A 25079-nucleotide genomic window follows, 5' to 3' on the forward strand; every position below is an offset into this window, starting at 1 on the left:
GGAATTGCAGGTACATGTGTTTAATATTAGGCCTCAAATAACTTCTTCTCCAATCAGGTACCATAGCTAAAGCAGCGTCCTAGTCATCTGAACATTAGGCAAAGCCCATTATTCAGCAGGGAAAGCCTGGATTTAATTTTGTGGGTAATCCAAAAATAAGTGCTTGCATATTTCCCATTAAGTTAATATATAACAACCCATGCTAGATAATCTTGCTCAAACTAACTTCAGTAAAATATTTTTTTAAAATTATTTTAATCGCTTAGTTAAGTTCATTTTCTATCATTCATGGGACGCACTTGTTCTGATTTCTGTTGTTTTTGTCTCTGTCTTTGAGCATTTGAAGAATACTATAGCAGTTATACTCTAGTTTTGTTCAGCATTTTGTAGTATAGACTCCAAAAGCTAAAGCTCTGATTAAGCTCTTGTTGAAATTAATAGAAATTTCAATAGGTCTTAGATAAGACTCTTAATTAATATCTCAAAACTATTTTTTGCCAGGTATCTCTGGTTTGGATACATTCAATTTTAGTTCATTCATTTCTTCCCAGAGATTAAAGGCCATTTTACAGCCATAGATTTCTTTCAAAACATTTCCTGCAATTGTATACTAGCAGGAATTCTATCCAACAGATGATGCATATATGCTCCAAAGACTGCATAGGGATAGTCTCGTATCTTTTCTTTTACACATCAAAGACATTGCGTACTACTTAAATACACACCAGTTGTCAAAAATGCCCTGCTTTATAATTAATCAGAGGCAAATGTCAACCATTAAAGACTCCTTTTATAACTTGCTTATCTCAATAATGATTTCTGTAACTCAGGCAATATTCCTAACATTACACTGTGATTTCAAGACATACTTCTGTCCTCTAAGACAAAGGTCTTTGATATAATTTGCTTAGTTGTTTTTCAGTAACATTGCCATGCTGACCAAATGGGGACTGACCTGAGCCTTCTGCAGTCAGTGTGCCTTTTATCATACGAAGTTAACGCCAATAGAGATTAGCAGAAAAGCCTGACAAGTCTGTTTTCTCTTCGGTGAGATTCTATTAGTGTATGCAGATGGCAGGTTTTAAGGAATGAAACAACCATGTACTGTATTTGGGTGGGTAACACACAACAGATTTTCTTCCACTTTGAGCCTTACTGACCCTTGCTTTCTTCAACCTAGCCACTGGTTAGGTAAATTAAATTGCTTTTTCAGTTTTTATTTCAAGCCCAACCACTTTTTATTATTTACATCTGGTGGTCCTCTTATTTATGTCCCTTTCTACTTCCTTACAACACTCCCTTAGTCACAGGACTGCAATGGATTATGGTTCTTCATTCTCAGCAGGAGAATGCTACACTGTCTTCAAACAAATAATTAAGGGGAAGGTTAAAGGGGTTCACTTAAAGGTCATATCTTTGGACAGTCATCAGAATGTATACATTAATTTAAAAAGAGGTGTCCTCTCAAGTTTTTTTCTTCCAAGGGAGTTTACAAAACAATGCAGAACAGTCAGACAATTCATAATCCATTCGTCAAAGAGACACAAAACTGGCTTTTTAAAGTCAATAACATGATCAGTATAATACGTTTTATTAGGATCAACCCAATGACACACAACAATTTTTAAGTCAATTCATTCCACAGGTTATCTGATGGAAATGTTTGGAGAGAATTTTGAAAATCTAGGAAATGACTGTGCATTTTGTATATGTAGCAGCCACTCGCTTCCAGAAAAGAAGCAACTAGTTCTACTTTTTTAAACATAGAGAATTAATAAAACATTTATCTGGGGTGAGCTGTTAATTGATTCAACAGATATTTTGTGAGGAAGCAGTGGAAGCCCTAGGTCAGTGGTTCTCAACTTCTGTGGCAGAACAGCTGTGGCAGAACAGGCGTGTCAGTTCCCCCATGAAGTGCAGGAGCATTCCCACAGCCAGCACAATGATGTAACTCCCAGAAGTGATGTCATTGGGTTGGCATCAGGAGTGCATGAGCGTTTTGTGCATGCATTAAGTTCTTCAAAATTGAGCGTACCAGGTCCCCCTCTCCTACCAGGAGGGTACAGGGACTTGGCAACCCTGGATGTGTGTGTGTGTACCCACTGAAAGGCTCCCTTGAAAGAGGGACACAGAGATCAGGGATGATCTTCCAGAAGGCAGAATACAAGACATTTCCCTTCTGGCAGCAGGAGATTTTTGCAGCCATAAAAACTGCTGTACTGACCATGGAAGCTGCAGAGAGGCATGAATCACAGAGAGCTTCTAATTGTTTTTCAATGCCAGTAAAAGTCCTTTCAAGGAGAAAGGCAAGCTAAAAATGCCTTACATATAGAGAAAAAGTTAATACTGGACAATATGAAAGTGATGTTGGTTGGGAAGGGTGAGATATTGAAGGGCACTGAACTTGCCACATTCAATGAGGTTCATCTTATTTTCCTGTTAATAAGGAGTCCAGGGCACTCTGTGGCCCACTCTATGGCTTACAGAGAGCTACATGTACCACAAGCCAAAACAGTTACATAACTTCTATACTCCACCCACCAAATGTGCACAAACAATAATATAATACAACTATTATTTATTTATTTATTATATTAGATTTTTAGTCTGCCCTCCCCGCCGAGCGGGCTTTAATATTAATATTAAATATATAACTATAACCTTTTAAATAATCTGGATAGGGTGGTCTCTCCCCATGACTGCTAAAACTTGTGTATCTGGACTGAGGGGAAGAGCTTCCTGCTTTGCTGTGCCACTCTTTCCTCAGCATTAGGCACAGTAGCTCAGATGAGAGGCTCCTGGATGAGAACAACCTGGCTCTGGAGAAGCAGAATCATCACCATCCCACCCAGGCCATCTTGTACTTTTCCTGGATGGTTGCCATAGTGATGGTTTTACTCTCCTCTGTGGCCAGCTTGCTGTCCTCCAAACATCTGTCTGGTGGGGACTGGGATGAGAGTACAGAGGTTGCAGAGATGGGAGGGGTATTAGAGAGGACAGGCCCTTCCATTCCCAAAGTTCAGGGAGACTTCCTTGTCCTCCAGCCCCTCCAGTGTTTCAAAGTGGGAACCACCCTCCAACCCTACCTCCAACCCTACTGGGCAATGGCCTTGCCCACTTTCTTAGAACATGGGGCAGGTGCCATATGGGGGAGGAGGACTCAACAAGCTATGGGTGACATACCAAAGAGGCACATTTACCTTCTGAGCCACTGAAAGATTATCACTGGTCTACAGGCTATTCTTGCTGGAGAAACATCTTTCTTTCTTTCATCATCATTTCAATCATCAATGCTTTCTTCCATCATCATTTAGCCCAGAAGATAACTTCCTATCTAGATCCAACCTATCTGGTCATGCGAATACATGCCACATTAAACTTGAAGCTAGACTATTTTAACACACTTATAAAGATCTGCCCTTAAAGACAACTTGAAAACTCCAGCTGGTACATGCGGCCACAGCTAAATTACTATGAACAGCTACGTGTAATACAGGTATTCTGCAGTTGCTCCATTGGTTACTGATAAGTTTCCAGGTTCAATTCAAGGCGCTAATTCTTACCTACAAAGTCCTTTATAGCCTAGGATCCACATATTGTCCTGATAGAGCCTGCATAGGAGAGGGATTGATTTCCACCCATTCTTAACTCCTGTGGGAGGCCAAAACACCCCCTGAAATACTGCTTCTGGGGGAGATACGGGGATTTGGGTGGGGAAGAGATGGGAATTGGCATCAGGAAGATGGTGCAGGTGGCGGAGAATGGATTCCTTCTAAGCCTCCACTACACCCCTGTGACGGACAGGCCCAGTTTGAGTGACAGGTCCTGAATAGAATGTTGAGAGAGAGTGGCAGTGAAGAGCAGTTAAGACCGTTTAGAATAGTTAGTTGGGAGTTTTGGCAGTTAAGGGAGACTCTGAAAAAGAGAGTGGAGGGCTAGCAACCAGAGAAGGCAGATGTGTTTAGGGAGTTCTCTGAGGAGGACTAGTTAATGAGGTATCTGGAACGTTTAACCATTTAAGGCTGTGCAGGAGGAAGATAAAATGTGCTTCAGTAAAGTTAATTTGTTCTGTTAACCATCTGAGTCCGGTTTGATAATTCCTGCCTATCTTATACGCCCTGAGGGGAACCAGCTCTCAGCCTGTCAGACTAAGTGGCAGAGTTTGAGGAGGTGCTGGTGCAACGAAGTGACATTCTAGTTCCAGTCTGTGTCTGTGAGAGCTGAGGAGGATTCCATTCTGTCCAGAGAGTGAACCCGCTTCCAGCCTGAGTTCTAGCCTCATGAGGAGAGGTCTACAACACACCTAGCCTGAGTGTAAGTGGTCCCTATTTCTATTCCTTGTCAGAAGGGTCCCTCGACCAGTGAATACTTCACAAGTGGTGACAGGAGCTGTGAGATCCCAAATCAGAACCGTCCTAAGCTAGCAGAATCATTCACAAGGGGTGGCATTGAAGGGTGTCAGCCAGATAAGGCTGGGGGGATCCGTCACAGCCCCTCACTAAATTCACTCCCTTGCCAAACAACTGCTTTTAACTAATAAATATGTAAAATTGATCTGATCACAAATATTCTTGCATCATGTCTAGTTTAGACGTTAAATCTCTAGTTCAAGAATAAGTTTAAGAGCAAGACTTTTAGAAAGAATGTGCAGGGATGCAGGGGACTTTTTTTGAAGAACACAGCTGTGCACATTGGTATTTCAGGAAATATTTTGATCAAGATGATTAGGACATGACTAGAAGGGACTGAATTGATGTTTTGTTATTTGAGAATCACTCCAATAAAACTGGTTTTTTCCATCAAAATTAAATCTCCATCAAAATTAAATCTCCTAGCTGGGGCTTGCACTGTAGAAGCAAGATGGTGAACCTGAGCAAAGAAAGGTTTTAGAGTACAACAGTGGCATGGTCAGAGCTCACATTTCGATGCTTTTGGCTTAGGTTTGAAACATTTATACCTAACCCTTTTCGCCTCTGATAAGTTATTAAGGAGAGGAGACCAGTTCTCAAATGTCAGTGTTGGTTGATGTAGGATTCATAGAGATGCAAAGCAACAATAAAGCAGTGAAGTGAAAATTCCTTGTCCATGACATCAAGTTTTCAGCCTTCCATTTAAGTAGCATGTCTAGCCCGACAACCCCTCCCAAGTGAACTGTAAACCATTAATGAGGAAGGACATTGATCACTCCTATCATGAAGGGGGATCCAATGCTGTCAGAATCTGGTGTTTTTCATAACCCAAATCTGATCCTAAATTAGAGACTGAATTCTTGCCAGACTGAAACTGTGATAGGAATGGTACAACAACAGTTAGGAAATTGGATAATTAGAAGTAATTCTAGAAGTATTGTGGCTGCAAAGGATTTGCAGCAAGAAGTGCTGTCACTTATTTTCTGGATGCCATATTGATAGGCAGAGATAGCACTGGATGTGCTATGGGTGTCGCAAGCAGATGGAAGCCAGAAAAACAATAACAAAGGCTGTCAAAGATGAGTTCTCAGAGTGCCTTGTGACAGATGTTATTGGTGAAGATATATCTAGAGTCCAGGGCAGGTTCTATAGAAACTATAAACAAATAAGATAATCTGTTTTAGGGGGGGATCATGAGGTTCTTGAGCCTCTAAAGAGGAGGAGCTTCTCTTTTGCCAGCAATGAGCAAAGATTTGCCAGCATGGAATATAGAGGAGTCTATCATCCCAGCAGTTGCAATTCCCTCTACAATTAGGGTGATCCAGAGCACACGATCATGAGAGTTTACATTGTAAGGAGACACCAGCTGTTTGCAGGAGAAATATACAGAAAGAAGGTCTTGGTATTCCCCATTCCCCACCCCAATGATGGTGGGATTGTCATTGTCACCTCCTAAAGAACCAACCCCTTGAACCTGCAATTTGATTTTATGCTGTTCTCAGAAAATGAATGAACTGGCTGAGCCTGTTTTAGATGGTGTTGTGGTAAGGAAGTGGTATAGAGAGTACAGAGAAACTGCAGTTGGAGAATTATCTGCTACACATAGCATATATACCAAAGACTGAAATGTCGCCATCACAAGGACCTCAGACCAGGTGCTTGGTTTTTCTTTTTTTCCAGCTGTTGACCAAATAAACCATGGACCAAAAGTGCATTTAAAGCCTTGCTCTTTCAGTGATTTGGAAAAATCTTTCAGGCATTAACAAGATTGATTAACAGCTGCATTCTCAGAAGCAGGAATTGCACTGAGATCAAAAGTGGGAGTGCCTTTGGTCATCAGAGGGAGGTAGGGTTGCCAGCTCCAGTTTGAGAATTTCCTGGAGATTTTTGGGCCAGAGCCTGGAGATGGTGGGATTTGAGGAGGGGAGGGACCTCTAATACCATAGAGTTCACTCTCCAAAGTAGCCAGTTTCTCCAGGGGAACTGATTTCTGTGGCCTGAAGATCAGTTTTAATTCCAGATCTCCAGCCACCACTTGGAGGCTGGAAACCCTAGAAGAAGGGAAACTGAGTAGTGTTATCTGCATTTATGGTCCATATTTTGATTTGAAGTAACAGTTATGAGCAGGGTTTTTTTCTGGGAAAAGAGGTGGTGGAACTCTCAAGAGAGAAATGAGGAAGAAACACACAGGATTCTTTGAAATCATATTATTTTCAAGCACTATTGCCGAGTATTTTCAAGAGGTGCTGGAATTCTGTTCCACCGCATTCCCTCTGAAAAAAAGCCCTGGTTATGAGTGTCCTTGCCTACAAGGTTGCTCTGAGCTGAGAAGCTTGACAACTTCAAGCAATGTAGGCAGATGTCCATGTTATGCTTTTTTTCAAAACTGATATTTGCAGCATTTTCCCAAGAAAGCTCACTAGTTGGTACATGCATAGGAATCAAAACTCAATAAAATGAGACCAATTTTGTATACTAAAAGTAAATTAAAAACCCTCCCAATTGTTAAATTGTGGGAACATTAGGAACAAAATTTTACACTCCAAGCTAGGCTTTGCTATTCTGAGCATTCACAAGGTATTAGGCTGTCTATGTGGAGCTTTAATATATGGAAATCAATATTTTGTTCTTATTTACTAGAAATTGAATCAAGCCCAACCATGTTATTGCTCATAGACCACTTGAATAGTCTTCAAATAGTTATGAGTTTGGGCTACTCACAATCCGCAACTCAAAGGCAATTTTTTTCTAAATTTCTTTTCCATTGTCCTGGATCCTATGGAGATATTCAGTTCTTAGCAGTAAAAATAATACAGTGGTGAAAAAAAGGAAGAGTATTATTTTTGTTCATTACTATCAGTAGAAATGGTGATAATTCATTCACAATATGTAAGAAACATCCCCCTCTCCCCACCTCAGGTTTTGTTCCAGCGCACTGTATGGCACTGACATTTTCAATAGAGGGCTGGCATGCCTTAAGGATGCAAAACAAAGCCAAATTTGTTCACTTTTAATGGAAAAATTAATCTTTGGCCAAATGACATTTCAAAATTTGGAGTGTACATATGACATGGGTCCTGCTGAGAACTTTAATCATTTTCAATTTGAATATAATCCATTTTTATTAAAAAGTCATCCTATTTTTGAGCAAAATACAAGATAAAATCTTGTACTGTCACAGTGCTTGAGGAAAATGTTGTAGCTATATATTTTAAAAGTATCACAGCTAAAAACAAAGTTCTGTTTTCCATGTGCATCCCATGAGTGCAGCTCTTGCCCCACTCCATAACAAACACATTTTGCATAAATGAACCAGGTTTATTTCAAATGGGCACAGCTCATTGACATACATATGCATTGCACATATGTATATAAGTTTGCCAGAGACCAAAGACCCTACTAGCAGCATGAACACATAAAGCTACCAATTCTGAATCAGACCAATGGTCTATCAAGGTCAACATTGTCTATTCTGATAGGCAGAGGCTCTCCAGGGTCTCAGGCAGAGTTCTTTCTGATCACCTACTAAATGATCATTTTAGCTAGAGATGCTTGGGTTGAACCTGAGACCTTGTTCATGCAAAGTAGATGATCAGCTACTCAACCATAGCTCCCCCCTTGAAATAATCTGCCCCATAATCCCTCCTTATGAAATACCTCCTGGGTTGGATCCAGACTAAATTTTCCAGTGGCAGAAAAGAATTTTCCTGCCTCCCCCATCCCACTGCCACACACTGATCTGCATGAAATGTTGTTCCAGGAGGACAGGAGACCCTACAGAGTTGCATGAGAGAAGTTGGATATGGGAAGGGGGAATGAGTAGAAATTGCCAGTTTAGTCTGGATGCAAACTATATGCTTTGCATGACTGCAATCTATTAACCTCGTGTCCTCCAGCCATAACTGTAGATAGGTTTATGCTAGAGGACCATAGTACAAAGCTCTTTCCAATTTCTGTATGTTCAATTTAGCACACTTTTAGTCCATTACTCCTCCAAATAGCTCGGAGTGGTATTCATACTTCTCCCTTTCTTCATTTAATTGTAATAATATGTTAGGCTGAGAGACAGAAAGATGGGTCACTCAGTAAGACTCCTACCTAAGTAGAGATTTGAACCAAGATCTCCTCAATCCTATTCTGACTTTCTTTCATAAACACTTTGATTTATTAATCATCCAGACAGGCTTATTACTGATAGTAGTAGGTTAGCCCAGCTGTTCTTCCTTCATTATATGAATTACACATTTAGCACTTAGAAGTCAGGTATTTTTAGTCTCTATCACAAGCGCCTGTTCAGTTAAAAGGACATAGCACAAACAGGACACAAATCAAAACTGATCCCAATTGTTCCTCAGCATAAAATTGGAAGAGATTATAAAAGATCTAATAATAATAATAACAACAGTGTTTTTATATGTCATTATTCTAGACAGATAAATCCCCAACTCGGAGTGATGAACAAAGTCAGTGTCATTGTTATCCCCACAATTAAGGTTGCTCTTCCTCCGGTGAGGGTGGGGAATCTCCTGCTCCCACCTTCCAGCCCCTTCCACCACTTACCTAGCTGGCGGAAGGGAAAGATGGAGGAACATGCCTCCAGGGAACATCATCATGCCACACCAGAAGCACTCCCACACTTCGCATAGTCCCAAATCAGCCAGGTGAGAAGTGTGCATGTACCTCCAGGCCTGCATGATGATGTCACTTCCCAAAGAGGCAAAAGAAGGTGAGTGTCAGGTCCCCCCTCCCACTGGGAGGGTAAGGGGACCTTGCACCCCTACCCAAAATACAGCTGGGGAGTTGGGGCTAAAGGCCACCTGCCAGAGTTCAAGTGCTGACTTTGAGCCCAGCCACTTAACCACTATGATGCAGCAGCTCTCTAATTGGTATTCCCATTTCTCAATTGCTAGGAAAATCCCAGAGGCCTTTCTACAAAGTTGTCATTGATTCACTAACAGAGCTCATAGTTGTTTGTGACACGCATTATGTTTCAGCTGTAGAACACTCTCAAGAGACAAGTATAGAGAATGCAACTGGAGACACAAAGGACAGTTATGCCCCATGTCCCAACAGGCTACCTCCAACCAACTACCAGTGACCCACAGTTTTATGTCCATGTCCACAGCCCAAGAATTATAGGCACAGAGCTCAAGGCAAAGAATATAGCGACTGGTCAAATGCTGGTCCAAGAGCCAATGAGCTCTTAGTCTCACTTTTTTACCAGTTTACCACACTGGCTGTCATTACACAGTTTTGCATAAATCAGGTACTATGTTTATATTTAAAAGACCCGCAAGTTAAGTCACAAGCCACCAACATTAAAAAAGTCTACTGCCCTGTTCTAATACACAGTTCAAATAATTTCAGAGACAAGGGAAATACATATTGCATACTATACCAAGACTAGTCTAGCCATTCAGAAAACCTTTATCCCTACCATAATAAAAAAATACCATATTTATGGGTTTATAATCTATCTGTGAATCTAACAGTGCAGTCCTAAGGACTGCACTGTTAGTATGGTACCTTTTAAACACTCATTATTAAATGCCTATTTTCTTTTTCTCTGAGCATAGTCTGCAAACTTCAATTAATTTCATGTTCCCCCACTCAACAGAATTAGCTCTTCATTTCCATGTCTGTAGTTCTATAGCAATAACCTCTTCCCCTGACTCTGTTCCATACTAGGCTACCAAGTCTGAAACTGTATTCCTTTCATAAGTACATTTAAAATTAACAAGTTATGTGGATACTAAGTATTGAGAAGTGTGGGGGAAAGAAGGAATGCCTACTTACTTGACTCTTTTAAAATAATCAAGGATTAATCTGAGCATGATAGTGGACAAGTATTTAGGATGGCAAAAATCAAGTGGATTGAGAAGAGCTACAGAAGGATATATCTCAATTAGACGAGTGGGCAACAATGTGATAAATAAAATTCAGTGTCAGTATGCATAAGGTGATGCACACTGAAACAAAATATCATAACTTTAAATATATGCTGATGGTTCTGAACCTGGCTAAGATCAAAAGAGTTCTTGAGGTTAGAGTAGATAGCTCAGTGAAATGTTGACTCAGTAGGCAGCAGTGTTGAAAAAGCCTCCATGCTGGGAACTATTAGGAAAGAGGCAGAGAATAAAATGGCCAGTATTGTAATGCCCTTGTGTAGAGTCATGTTTGAAATACTGTGTACAGTACTGGTTGCTGTATCTCAAAAAAGAGGTGGAAAAAGTAGAAAAGAGGGCAACCAAGATGATCAAGTACGGGCCTTCTTGTCTCTGTTGGGCCTATAATTAGAAGAAAAGTAATAGCTCTTTCTTCCACTGCCCCACTCCTATTCCAGAACCACCTTCTACCCTCGCCTGCTATGGAATCCTTCTTGCCTCAGAAGCAGGAAAGAGAGTGTACACTGTCAGACATTTTATGCAGTAGAAAAGAGCAAGAGTTCAATAGTACCTATAAGACAAAATTGTGGTAGTCTTATAGGTGCTACTGGACTCTTGCTCTTTTCTATTGCTACAGAGAGATGAAGACAGCTACTCACATTTTATGTTTAGTCTTTTCTGTTTGTTGCGTGTCTGCTAAATTCTCCATCGCGTCTTCTACTGTTTTAACTCTCTGCTGCGTTCCTTGTAATTCACTTCGTAATGTTTCCATACCTTTTTTCACTTCTGACAGCTCCGATTTTACTGTCTGTGTAACCTCTTTAACCTCTTTTATCAGCTCCAATTTCGTGTCCTTAAGTTCTTTAATCATATCTAAAAGTTTTTTGTCCAGGTTTTTATCCAGGTTTTCTATTGCCGATTGCCACTCTTTTTTTGACATCGTGGGGCTTGCTTTAGCTCGCTCCCACGAATCCGCTCTCTTCCTTAACTCCGTGGCGTAAAATTTAACGTTTTTCTATTTTAAATGTCCCGGTCTTCTTATAGAAATTAAATTTTAAAGAGTCCAAAATGTCGGGCGTCTTTTCTCTATGGTTTCTCTATGATTTTGTAATCCAAGATGGCCTACTTCCTCTTCCGCTGAAGCCGCGACCCTTCCCCTTTCAAAAATGGCGATTCCCTACTTCCTGCCCTCCAGCAAGGGCCGCTTCTCTCCAGCCACTCTATTGTTATTACGCACTTCCTGTCTCCCGTCTTCCCACAGCAGATCTCGCGATGGTGTCTTTTTCTCACAGCTCCAAAGCCACAGGTATTCAAAACAATAGTCCCATTTCTTTAATAACTTCTTTAAACTTAGTCTCTTTTTAAATTCGATTCCTGCCGAGTCTTCCCCTCCTTTTCACTAGTCTGTTGCAGTTTAAAAATCTACTTTTTTTCCTCTCTGTTTTTATCAATCTGTCCCGTCTCAGAAGATAATGATCTTTACCTTCTCTTCACTTTTCTCGGGTTGTAATCGCTGTTTCGATTTTAAGTTCTCCTCTCAGCTTCTTCCCCCAATCGATGCTTGGGTATGTAGGTCTTATGCCAGCCGAATTGGCCCCAAAACTGCCGCAGAGATTATAGCCGACCCGTCGCAAGGTGGGACCTCAAGGATCAGGGGGAGACTCGTTGTGTAGAGCCCCCCCTCGTCCGAGATCTAGCTCACCCTAGGGTCTTGAGCGTTCTTTGCCTGCTCCCCGCCTGAGAGCAGTCGGCCGCGGGCTATTTTCACCCCGATTTTATGTTTAGTCTTTTAACCCCCCCCCTTTCTCTTATATAGTAAACACATGACATAAAATTAGGTGGCTGCCACACTTCTGTGAATGTAATAGTATACTGGAACAAAATAACTTGCTCATTGTGAAAAAAGATCAAAGAATTAGAACACCTTTCCTATGAGAATCCTTTTTAGTTTAGAAAAAAGAAGGCTAAGGACGGGACAAGATAGAGGTTTATAAATTATGCATGGGGTGGATAAAATGTTTTTCTGCCTCTCGTATATCTGAACTACCCAGTGAAGTTGATAGGCAATAAGTGCAGGGCAATAGGTACAGGGCAAACAAAAGGAAATGATTTTTTACTCAATGAGTAATTAAACTGTGGAATTCACTGCCCGTGGAGGTAGTGATGAGCACAAACATAGATGGCTTTAAAAGGAGGTTAGATATAAGAGTGATTCTGCACACGTTGGATAATGCACTTCCAATCCTATTTATAGATCATTTGGAATGGATTTTTTCATGTGTGGAACAAAAAATCCACCTCAAACGACTGATAAAGTGCATTGAAAGTGCATTATCCAACGTGTGCGGAATCAGCCTAAGTCTAGTAAAGGGAACCTCAACATTCAGAGATAGAAATGAGTACTTCAAAAATTTTCATAACAACTTCTTATCCAAATTTCACTGTTTACATCATCCTGATTCTTCAGATGTATTGTTTGGGATTTTTTCCTGGTATTTTGTTGTCATTCTCTCTCCTCTCCAGGGAGAAGGAGAGGGAAGGAAACCAGCCCCGGACTTCCCATGCCACCATTGTTTCTGCTGGTACTGAAGATAGCAAAGCCCACTCCAGCCAGAAAATGGAGGGTGGATGGGTTCTTGGACTCCCATGAGTCTTGGCTGTCACCGCAGCCATGTTCCTCTCCTGCCACCAGTCGTTTTTAATTTTTTAATCAGCAGTTGAACACCATTATGTTGATATAACAGTTTAGCAATATGTGTATCAGGTTTTCTGAATTCCCAGTTTCATTTTTTAAAAAAGTAAGTCTGAAGTTCCTTCCATTGAGGAGATATAAAGGAAAAGGCAAATCTCCCCAACGGAAAGACCTAGAGGCTTACTTCAATGCCAGTTTGGCCCTTTCCTTTTTATAATTTAAAAGGCCATAGGTGGAGACCAGATCTACCTGAGAACCAGCTGTCTCTCTTTGACAAGCAACTGTTATCTGACTAATTATCTGACTCTTGGGCTCTCCACTTTTATGCCAAATTCTTCCCAATTCCCCAAATTTCTGGGATTTGAGTTTTTGTTACTCCTGGGAGTTTGGAGTTGTTTTTGTCATTTCTGGTGTCTCCAACCCAACCCAACCCAACTCAACTCAAAACAGCTGATTTAGGGTAGAGTTTTGGCTTTTGCACACCCCCACTCAGAGGCAGTAAGCTTCTGAAACCCAGGGATAGGAGACATCAGCAGAAGTTCTTGACTTCTGTGCCCTGTTTGTTGGCCCTCCAGAGCAACTGCTTGGACACTCTGTGAACCAGGATGCTAGACTAGATTCTGGAGTCGTTTGATCCAGCAGGGCTCTTTTAATGTTCTTATGAAGACCAAACAGAGGTTTTGTAGGCATCATATCAAAGATTAGGGAGATCTTTACAAGGCAATCTGACTCATGGCTAGAGATACACAATGGTACTTTATACTGTATTCTTTAACTTATAAAACTTTAGCAGACTAGTTAATAACTGTACTTAAATGAGCATTTTGTGTTGCTTTTAACTAATGCATGGATTATTCCCTTCAGGATCAGCACTGAAATTTTGTATATGCAACTTGGATCCTTCAGGAACAAACTATAATCTATGTCATGTAAGAGAAGCCAAATAAGTGAAAGAATTGTACTATGTTTAACTTATTCTAAGTTCAGCTAAAAAGAAAATTCATGCAGTTTCAGAACCTATCACATTTTTAAAAAGTATTTTGGATTTCAATTAAATACCTGAATTTTGTCATTTGTGCTCTGAAAATATCTTTTAAAAATTTATAACAAGTTTTTTCACTAATATTAGAACAGTCGCACATCTCTTGAACACTGAAAATCATACACCAATATAAAACATTTCCCTATACTCAATATTCCCATTTAAATATACGGAAGTTTAAATATGTATATGTATTTCTGTCTGCAATACTGAAATGTAGAAATGTATGTTTTCCTCCAAGCTTTATTTCAGCTCTGTTTTTCCTTCCTGTCCTGCAATGTTCACCTGCAAGATCATGAAGTTCCCAGTGACCTTTGCCAACATATATACTAGGAAGCCATGAGATGGAGCCAAACTATAGTGTTCTGATTGCAGCAATCATGCAGGACAAATGAAGCCATTCCTGGAAACAATGTGCAGCTCAAACATATGCACATTTACTTGAAAGTAAATGACACTAAGTTCAATGGGATTTATGCTCAAGTAAGTGTAGCCTTAGCCTCTCAGATTTATAGGGAGAATGTATACAATGCTGTTCAACATTCTGTCACAAACAAACCAATTTTAAAACAAACACTGATCGTAACTTGTCTAATAATGACATCCACGGATATCCAGCAAGCTATTTGAATTTACAGATGCTTCCTCATTTGTTATTTCCCCATTTTAAAAAAATTTAAAATAGCTGCAACACTGAGTGGTACCCATCATTTTGCATTTCAAAATTTATAATGGATTATGGAATAATCCATTACCTCGTATTATAAATATACAGTGAATCCCCACAGTGAATGAATAACCCGTTACAGAAATAAATAAATCTCCTAATATTAAGTGCAATAAAGAATAGCTGCTATCCAAAGACACTGATAGACACAGATTTTCATTATAAGCTTTCAAGAATTTTTAACCTATGCAGAAAATTATTTTTTTATTTCCCCTGGAATTCTGAATGATAATAAACACTATTCTGTGAATGTAATCACATCTGATGCCACATAACAAAACATCTCAGCAGGTCATGATTTCCAAAGTAATGTCTGCTGCTTTTCCATAATGCTATAAGATTATTCATGTGCAGTTATTTATCATACCATAAGAGAGATCTTTCATAGTACTTGAAAGGAAGGGAGGAGACAAACAGACAGATTTCTTTTGCTATTCATATCTTAAAGATAAAATGCTAAGTCAATAGACATAAGTTGTTGTATATTGCCTCATCTTGCACTTGATTTATTACAGAGGGGAATCAACTAGAAACTGAATTACTTCGAAAGTTTTACTGCCGATGTTAAAATTCCATGTCTGTATACCTACATTTTATAGAGGCACTAAGTACAGCTTTGGCAAATTTGAAGCTTCTTATTTTTTGGTTAGGTATACTGGAATAACTATACAATATATAAAAAAGAAACATCTCAGATAATTTTCAAACTGATTATTAAATCCTTTTTTGCTTGACACTGAAGCTTAATTTTGTTTTTGTTTTTTACAAAATCTGTATTTTTGCAGCATTTAATCAAATTACTGTCAATGATGCACATTCACACCCAGTTGATATCAAGTTTTTAAATGTGCAATTGCAAAGGGACATTTATTAGGAAAGGTAATTTCAGTTTGCTTTTTGATCTTTATGACATTATTTGATGAAATTTACCAGCTCACTCAGCAGAAACTAAGCTTGGTAATAACTTTTCCCAAATGTATAAAGAAGTTCAGGAATACCCTGCTAGAAACATTTGAAGAGATCAAGGTGCAATGGCATGTCCTGTTCTATGGGTATGTCTGATTAGCTTGTCATCTACCCTGAAGAAGATGTAGCCCGATTCTCCTGTGCTGTGTAGCAAGGCCAGCTGTTAACTGTCTGTCAAGCACCTAAAGTGGACAAGTAGTCCAGGAGCGAAAATGTCACTCCTTTGATCTGGCAAGGAGCAGCTGCTGATTTATAGAGTAGGACTTTGTTCTTCCGTTCTATTTTACTTTCTTTCCTAAGGCAGAACCACAAAATCCAGTAGAAAAAAAATGTGCCGTTCTCTGCAACATCAACAAGCTCTGACAACTGCAACAGGGTTTTTCTTGGCCCTAACAAAGCTCTCAGGCATCTCCTTTGACGCTCACCTTTTTCCCCCCTTCTTCTTTTTGCAATGCGGTAGTTATTGTTTAATTCAGCTTCTGTAAATGGAATGGACTGTGGCCAGCAAGCCTGGGGCATAAACACACCTGTATGAAAGAAGCCTTATTGTAGCAACCATCTACAACCAACCTGCACATGCACTGCTGGTTCTTGAGTTCAGAAGCTATGCTCCATTTTCCTGACAGGAATTTTTGCCCTAAGTGAACTACTTTTTTGTATCCACTGTCCTGTCTTGACCATGTTTGTACATTTTTTATGGCTATTAACATCTTAAGTTCTGAAGGCAAAAGGATTATGACATGAAATACATATTTTACCTGTCTCTACTCTCAGGGGACCATATGAAATATGATATAAACATCCCCAAGTTTTAAAGATCCATAGCCAACACAAACATATAGAACTTTACAGCATTAGACTTCCCCCATGAGTCAGTAATGACTCGGTGCTTGCACAGGGGACTACCTTTACCTTTAATGCCACTTCAGGGACATGGTTGTTACATTAACTGTCACAAGCAAGTAATGACGTAGTACTGATTTATTAAGAACTATTAGAATTAAAGATAATCTTATGCAGTGAGTTCTAATACAATTTAAAAATATATAACTGTTAACCTGGCCTGGTCGTTTATATGTCCAAAGCATCTGATCTTAAAGGAACAGGCAAGGATATGCTTTATATCCTGGGCCACAAAAATGTGAAGCACAAATACTGGATGGGAGATACACTTCTGGGCAGTAGTGTATGTGAAAGAGATCTTGGGATAAGAGTGGACTGTAAACTAAGTAAGAGCAGCCAGTGTGATGCGGTAGCAAAAAAGGCAAACTCAGGGCCAAGCTACAAGTGACGAATGACACTTGAACGGCAAGTGAACAGACTCACATGTATTCCTCCCTGTTCACTTGCGCTCCACTTGATCATGTAGTGGATGATCTGTGACCTGGAGATCAGTTGCAACTCCAGGAGATCTTCAGCTACCTCCTGAAGCTTGCAACCCTACCTGTTGTTCAAGAATTTTCACAGAGGTTTACCACTATTTCCTCCCTGCAGTGGGCCTACCACTTCCCTATTTTTTTCTTGCTCTAAACATAGACAAACCCCCTTTTTTGTTGTGTTTAGCATGTCTTGCTAGCCAAATACATACTGAGCTTTAATCTAACACTCTCCCAGCAAGCACTGAAGATTTATGTATATTCATCTTTGGCATATGCCCCTATGTCATGTCTGAGCCCCATCCATGCCAATTTTAATGATCCTTTTGTGCTGAACCAATGTATCCTGCTGTAACTCGATGTCATTTTACCAATGTCATAACTATTTCTTTCACAGGCTTTCACAGGTGTTTATCTAATAGACTGTAACAGCTTCCAGTGTTCCTTTGTACTCCCTCTCAGACTTTGCTGTGTTTTGCTTCCTAGTGACTTAACTTGATATTACAAATATGTGAAACGTTCTCACACAAGAAAAGCGCCAAAATCTTGTTTATGATTGGGAGGGGGGGAAAGAGCAGACTTGCATGTTAAAAGAGAAGTCTCTGTGACACGATGTCATTCCTATCAACTTTTGCTGCTTAGATGCTTACCTTGCTTCTGAGTAGTTCTATTGACATGTATATGGAAATGATCTGATGTCTGAATAAAAGCTATTTAACCAAGAACCTGTGTCTTGCTGCAATGGTCCACGGATCTGTCTACCATATCCTGTCATCCATAGCCTGACACCCTCCTTCCATTTCCTAAATGTGTGCTTTTTATTTCTCAGCACATTAGAACACTGTTTATGGAGCCACCCTGCCTTCTTTAGGTGCCTCCCATTTTCCCCTCCTCATTGGAATAGTTTGAAATTGTGCCTTCAATATCTTGCTTTTAAGAAACTCCCACCCATCTTGAACTCCCTTCTTCTAGAGTATTTCTCTAACCATGGGACTCTTCCCAGCATATCTTCAACTTTTCTAAAGTTCAACCTATACGTCTGACTATGTTCAGCTTTCCCTTTCCCCAAGATTTTAAATTCCAAAATGGCATGATCACTACTACCCAGGGTTACCACTAACTTCACCTCTTTAACTAGTTCTTCCCTGTTGGTGAGAATCAGATCCAAGACAGCAGACCTCCTTGTTTCCTCTTCACTTTCTGGATGATGAAATTGTCAGCAAGACAAACCAGGGATTTATTAGAGCTTTCATTTGAGTAGAGTCTGACTTCCAACAGATATCAAGGTAATTGAAATGTCCCATGATACTATGTCCCATTTCTTTGAAAGTTTTATAATCTGGTCTAGGAATGTATTACCCAAAGTCCTCTGCCTGGCTTGGTGGTCTATAGCAGACCCTCCCAATAATATCACAATTATTTCTTTCTCCTTTTATTTTACCTAGGGACTCTCAACTGGCCTCCTACATTCAGATTTATGTATTTCCTCACAAGTATATATATTCTTGACATATAATGCTATTTCTCACCCCTTTCTTTCTGGACTATTCCATTTGAACAAGTTATACCCCTCAATCCCATCATTCCAATTGTGTCATCCTACCAAGTTTCAGTAATGCCTATTAGGTCATAATCCCTTTCGTGTATTAAGGCTTCAAGTTTCTCCTGTTTGTTCCCATACTTTTCACATTTGCATGGAATCCATGATTTATGCATCCTGACTGCTTTGTTTTTGTCCTTACATGCAAATTAATGGGACCCCTCTTTATGTACCCCTCCTTGGTCATCATTAGTGCTCTTACGTACAGTAATTGGCATTATACTAGCTTTTAAATTTTTGTCTCCCCCCCACCCCGCCACCACCATAGGATTTAGTTTAAAGCCATCCTTATCAGGTTTATAAAGGTCTTGCTAAACACATTTTATCCTACCCACATGAGGTGCAAACAGAAGTTCTTCTTCCTAAAAGCATAGTAGATCATGGTCTAAGAAATCAAACTTTCCCTGACAACACCTTCTGTGTAACCAGTAATTTATTTCCAATATTCTTCTCTCCAAAGTCATAACCATCCACAGGAAGAACTGACAAAATCACAATCCCTGTTCCAATGCCTTTCACCTTTTCATCCAGAACCTCACAGTCCCTTTTGATATGTTCTGTGTTGTGGCTGGCAGTATCATTTGTTCCCACATGGATGAACTGGAAGGGATAATAATCTGTGGGATTTATGAGTCTTTCTAGCCTTTCTGTCACATCCTGGTGCATGCACCTGGTATGACATAAGGCCCACTCACTGGGGCCAACTGTGAGGCAGATTTTCCCTCCAAAATGGTCAAGATTGCTTGCTGGGGCTGGGCAGCCTCTGGTAGCATGTTTCTGGGTACAATCTTAAATTCTTTTTGTTCCACACTTTAACATAGATATATGTTATTCCAGCCTAAAATATTTGGAAGGGGAGAAGCAAGAGCCCACATCTTCTTTAAATGAAATGGCATTGGAGGCTGAGTAAAGTTCAAAAAGGAAACAGCAGGTTTATTAAACAGGCAGAGTTGGTATATAGGTAGGCAGGGAAATTAAAGCTAAGATAAATTTTGATTGTATAACAGAATACTTCACAGGCATTAGACACAATAATCTTCTTAAAGCATAGTTTCAGTAGTTACAGATCTTAAATATGAGAGGTTGGTAGTTTCTTTAACAAGATTTTCTTTAACAAGATTTCTTCAAAGATTTCACTTTACAGCTTAGGTCTTCAATACAGCACTCTTTCCCCTTTACACCAGACCTAAGGTCCTCCTCAGAGCCAAAACTCCCTTTTTAGACACTGGGCTAGAATTATTCTTCTTCAAAAGATGTAACTCTGATCATTTGACTAAAGGAGAGTCTCCTTTTACTACTCACTTCCCCAGCCAACAACACATTTCCAGTTCTATTTTGTCTATGTAAATCCATGCTGGCTTTCACACTTAAGTACTTTAACTATAGTCTTCCAGAAACCTAAAGCTGTCCCAGATAGGTAAACTTTTCCTTTTTACTCACACAGAGGATTATTTGACTGACCCTCCTTGTCAGACTCCAAACTTCAACTCCTCTAACAATTCTGTCAGCACCAGTTGTTACTTTCTCACTGGCCAATCACAGACAGGGGGGAGAAGCCTATCAATCATTCTCCCTTCAGGCAGTATTTTTAACCTTTTCCTTTCCACTCTCTGGGTGCTGTACTTAGTAAACCTTTCATTTAAAATCCCATTCCATCATAACACACCTCTTAAAATGACAAGTCTGATTGGCACACTATAGCCCCTATCCCTCTCAGTAGGGAATTCACAATCACTACCACACGTCTTCTCCGTTGTGGCAGAAGTACAAGCCCTCTCATCCACAGGGGCCTAAAGGAAGTCCTTCATTCCAATGTTGTCTATGGCTGACTAGGTGGCCTTGGGCAAGCTACCCTTCTCAGTCTCAGTATTTCATCTGCAATATGGTGATACTAATAGTGACCTATTTTAGCAAATTCTTGAAGTTGGGATTTTTTGTTCCCATGAACATCACTTTATACTTATCTACACTGAACTTCATTTGCTACATTGTTGCCTACTCCATCCTCCTGGAGCTCTTCACAGTCGGTCTTGGTTTTCCCCCTGAATAGTTCTGCGTCAACTGCAAACTTTGCCACTACAATGCTCAACTCCACTGATTGACAAATTAAATAACAGCAGCCCCAGTACTAATCCTTGTGAGACCCCACTGCTTACTGCCCTGCATTGAGAGAAATGACCATTGATTCCTATTTTTTGCTTCAGTCATTTAACCAATTTTTAATTCATAAAATTTTTTAATCGTCTTATCCCATGACTGCTAAGCTTACTCAGGTGTCTTTACTGAGATACCTTGACAAAATTCTTTTGAAAGTCCAAGTATATCATGTCTACCAGATCACTGTTATTTACATGCTTGTTCACTTTCTCAAAGAACTCCAAAAAACTGGTGAGGTGGGACTTCCCTTTGCAGAAGCCATGCTGATTTTTCCTCAATAGGCTTTGTTCCTCCATGTGCCTAATAATTTTATCTTTGATTACAGTTTTTAGTCATTTGCCTGGGACAGATGCTAGAACAACTACAGCGTGATTTCCTGGTTCCTTCCCATAGGCCCTTTTTTTAAAAAAAGCTATGACATTTGCTACTTCCCAGTCTTCTGGTACAATGGCTGGTTTTAGTGAAAAGCTACATATATGTGTTAGTAGATCAACAATCTCACTTTTGAGTTCCCTAAGAACTCTTGGGTGTATGTCATTATTACTTGGAGACTTAATGGTTTTTTATTTTCACAATAGGTTTAGACTTTATCTGTTGTCTTCTCAGTTTGACTCAGTTTTTCAGATTGTGAAAATAGTAGCTGTGGCCTGGGTATATGTCCCACACTTTTCACAGTGAACAAAGATGCTTCTCTGAAATAATCCTATCTTGCTTTAGCAATCCTTTAATTCCTTGTTTGTCCAAAGGTTCAATTGCTTCTCTGGCTGGTTTCCTGCTCTGTATATATTAAAAGAAAAGTTTATTGTTTGTCTTGATGCTTAGCAATCTGCTCCTCAAATTATCTTTTCACATACTTAACTATTCTTACACTTCTTTTGCCAGACCCCGTGGCCCTTATGTTCACTTCATTGGGCCAGACCTTCCACTTTTTAAAAGAAGCCTTTTATGGCTTCCTTGACTTGGGTTATTAACCATGCGGGCATTCTCTTAGACTTGGCAGTACCTTTTCCTAACCTGGGGAATATATTCTATGTGGTCTTCAAATTGTGTGGCTTTAAATTGCATCCAAACACCCTCTAGGGATTTCTTTCTTTTGGATTTCCCTTTCAGCTTCCTTTTAACTATTCCCATATTTTTTGTAAAGTTCTTTATTTTGCAATCAAATGTTACCATTTTTGAATTTAAGGGTAACTTTCGTTTCCATTGACATAAATGCTGAGCTTAATATCATTATGGTCACAGCTCCCAACTGGTGCAACAGCATCTATTTCTGTAACTAGTCTTGAGTCCTGCTCAGAACCTGGTCCAAGATCACTGATCCAAGATCACCAGGTCCAAGAGCCCTTTGGTTGACTCTGTGACCAACTGGTTCCAGTGCATGTCTAGGAATGTCTAGGAATCTCATTTCTACAGCATGATTCAAGCATATGTTTACTCAGCCAATGTGAAGGTAGTTGAAGTCACTAGTATCTGCTTTGGTCACCTCCCTTATTTCCTCTCCATCTTGAGATCAGGTGGATGATAGTACAGTTCCACTTTTAAATAAGACTTAGGACCCTGTATTTCCACCCATATCACTTCTGTGGGAATTCATTTCCCGAATTTTTTCTAATGTATTTGATTCTATACCCAGTTTCATATACAAAGCAGCACCTCCCCAAACACATGCCTTCCTGTCCTGCGGTAGAGATTATACCCGGGCATGACTGTCTCCTACTGATCCCCCTCACCACCATGTTTCTGAGATACCCACTATACATGACTGATGTGTATGCAGTTTCATATCTTCTGTATTCGAATGCACAATGCTTATCCCAGCTCTATTGAACTGACTAGATATTATAGATTTTGATGTAAATTTGACTGTGTTTCTCCTTCCAGGGCCACTAATTGATACATATGTCTAAAACTGGATGGAGTTCATAGATCATTTATGTTCATAAATTACTTAATGTCTTTGAAAATTTATCCAAACTAGGCTGTTGTGGTCAACAAAGTATAGTAAATGCATTAAAAAGACATGGAATGAATTATTTAGCTAAAAACTTTAAAAATCTGTTCTGTATGTACAAGTTAGATCAGTTGACATAGGAAGATTTGTTTCCTTTTCTTTTGAATCTACAATAGTTGTTATATTTCCTGTGCTTTTCAATACAAGTATATTATTATCCACAAAAATTTTAGCATCATCGTAATCATAAAAATATATATTTTATATCTTTATAAATCACAGGAGGCTTAGCAGATTCCATTGAAGCCACATCTGCTTTAATCCTAGTAAATTCTAGCCAGAGAATGCTTAGCATGCAGGGTATATCACTTTTCTGAATCACTCAAGAAATACTTCAGCTCTTTGATCCCTTAGAACGTAAAACGAGTGAGAAATTGGTCAACTGGTATAAGAAAACCTAACATCCTTAAATATATTTTGACTAGAGTTTGAGGAAAGGGGGAAATTGGTTCGACAGAATAAGACCTGCGGCTTGTGGATGTTTAAAGCTTGAGTATGCCAAAGGTGCTTGGCCTATGGCTCTCAGCCAGTGGCTCAGAGGTACTAATTACCTGTTAATCTGAATATCTTCTTTTACATTCTGGATTTTGTGGAGGATTTTCATGGATGGAAGGGGGAGCAATTTTCACTGATGCTCCAAATTCATAACAGACCTCTCTGACTTTTTCCTCATATTGTTTCGGGGGGGGGGGGTGTCTCCTGTTCTCCAAGAGTAAAATTTTGGAATGCATTTGGTTTATGTGTGGGGGAGAAAGATAGCCACACTCCACAGACAGAAATCTCAATCTGCAGAACTCTCATGTTACATTTTGTGCATGTGTTTTATATGTAAGCAGAGTTACCAGCATGGGAGAAAAGTGAAGAACAAAATGCTTTTTACAAGGCAATCCTAGCCATTAAAAAAACCCCACCTTCTGTTTACCTGTCTATCCCACCTGCAGTGCTGTTTGATGGTGGCTAATCTCTAATTTGCTCCACAGATACTTTAAGCCCAAATTCAGGATTAGCACTGAGGGATCTACAAGGACTTGCAGGGGACATGTCATCCCTCCATTATTTTTTTCTTCCCTTACCTGAAAGTCCCCGTAGCCTTTCCTCTTAACTGGTTTCCTTCTCTCCTTCCCACCCACCAGTCAACTTATCTTAACCCCTCCCCCAATCTTCAGTTTTCTCTCCTTTCTTCCTCCTGGCAATGTCTACAAGGGACAACTATGGCCCAGTTGTGTGGTACCTGCAGTTTAGATGGGCTCAGTTTTGTGGTGCTGGGTTCCAAACTAGGACTATGTTCTTGGTGCATAAATTTGCAGGGGGCACCTCACTTTTCCTGGTATCCCCCTCCCCATGCTCAATCTTTCCCAGCTTTCACATATCAACCTACTTTTTATCCACACCCTCATCTTCAGTTATATTTATTATTTATACCCATTTTTCTCCACAATGTGAACCCAAAACAGCTTACATCATTCTCCTATCTTCCATTTTATCTTTACAAAAAACCTGTAAGGTAAGTCAGGCTGAGTGTGTGTGACTGGCCCAAGGTCACCAAATAGCTACTGTTGAACAATAACAAGCAGCCAGTCCTCGTCAAATACAAATTACATGGTATCAAGTAATTGGTGGTTGCTGTCAGGCCTGACCCTGATGAATCCTCTCTCAAAGGCCAAAACAGCTCAGAAAAGGTCCCTCACTCCTTCTAACTTTTACTGACAGAAACCAAGACTTGAAGACTGGCAACACTGTTGTGGTTACCTAGCAACCTCCATCTGCAAAGAGCATTCATTTCTTAAAGGTACATGTATTGCTTTTATTATTTTCGGGATTTTAAACCACCACCCCATTTAATTTGGGGGGGGTGCCAGATTTTTCTGCAAACCAGAGACTTTTATCAGGTTTGTAGGAAAATATGTCTTGTCAGTTCATGGCTCCCGTATTTGGATTTAAGTATCCACAGATTTGGTCATGCTGAGATTTAGATATATTGATATTCAGACACCAATATCTACAAGACTACAAGTGATAATGTAATAAATTTATTCAGTCACATTAATTTAATGAAATTTTTAACCTAAACTCCATGCTTAGACTTTTTGTTTGTGGGTGAAAGTTTAAGCAGTAAGCAACATGTAGCAAAGTTCTTGATAAGTTACATTATCTTTTGCAGTATATAATTGGTATTTTATTTTAAAAATGTCTTCCATATAGTCTTTAAAAAAT

The 25079-nt window shown here is 39.7% G+C and overlaps 1 protein-coding gene across 9 annotated transcripts in view; it reads right to left on the bottom strand.

Annotated features, from left to right (window-relative positions):
* MEIS2 (Meis homeobox 2) overlaps positions 1-25079 on the bottom strand; it is a 311133-nt gene that overhangs the window by 7608 nt on the left and 278446 nt on the right. The window lies entirely within an intron of this gene.

The sequence above is a fragment of the Eublepharis macularius genome, chromosome 2, assembly GCF_028583425.1.
Source record: "Eublepharis macularius isolate TG4126 chromosome 2, MPM_Emac_v1.0, whole genome shotgun sequence".
Classification (NCBI taxonomy): Eukaryota; Metazoa; Chordata; class Lepidosauria; order Squamata; family Eublepharidae; genus Eublepharis; species Eublepharis macularius.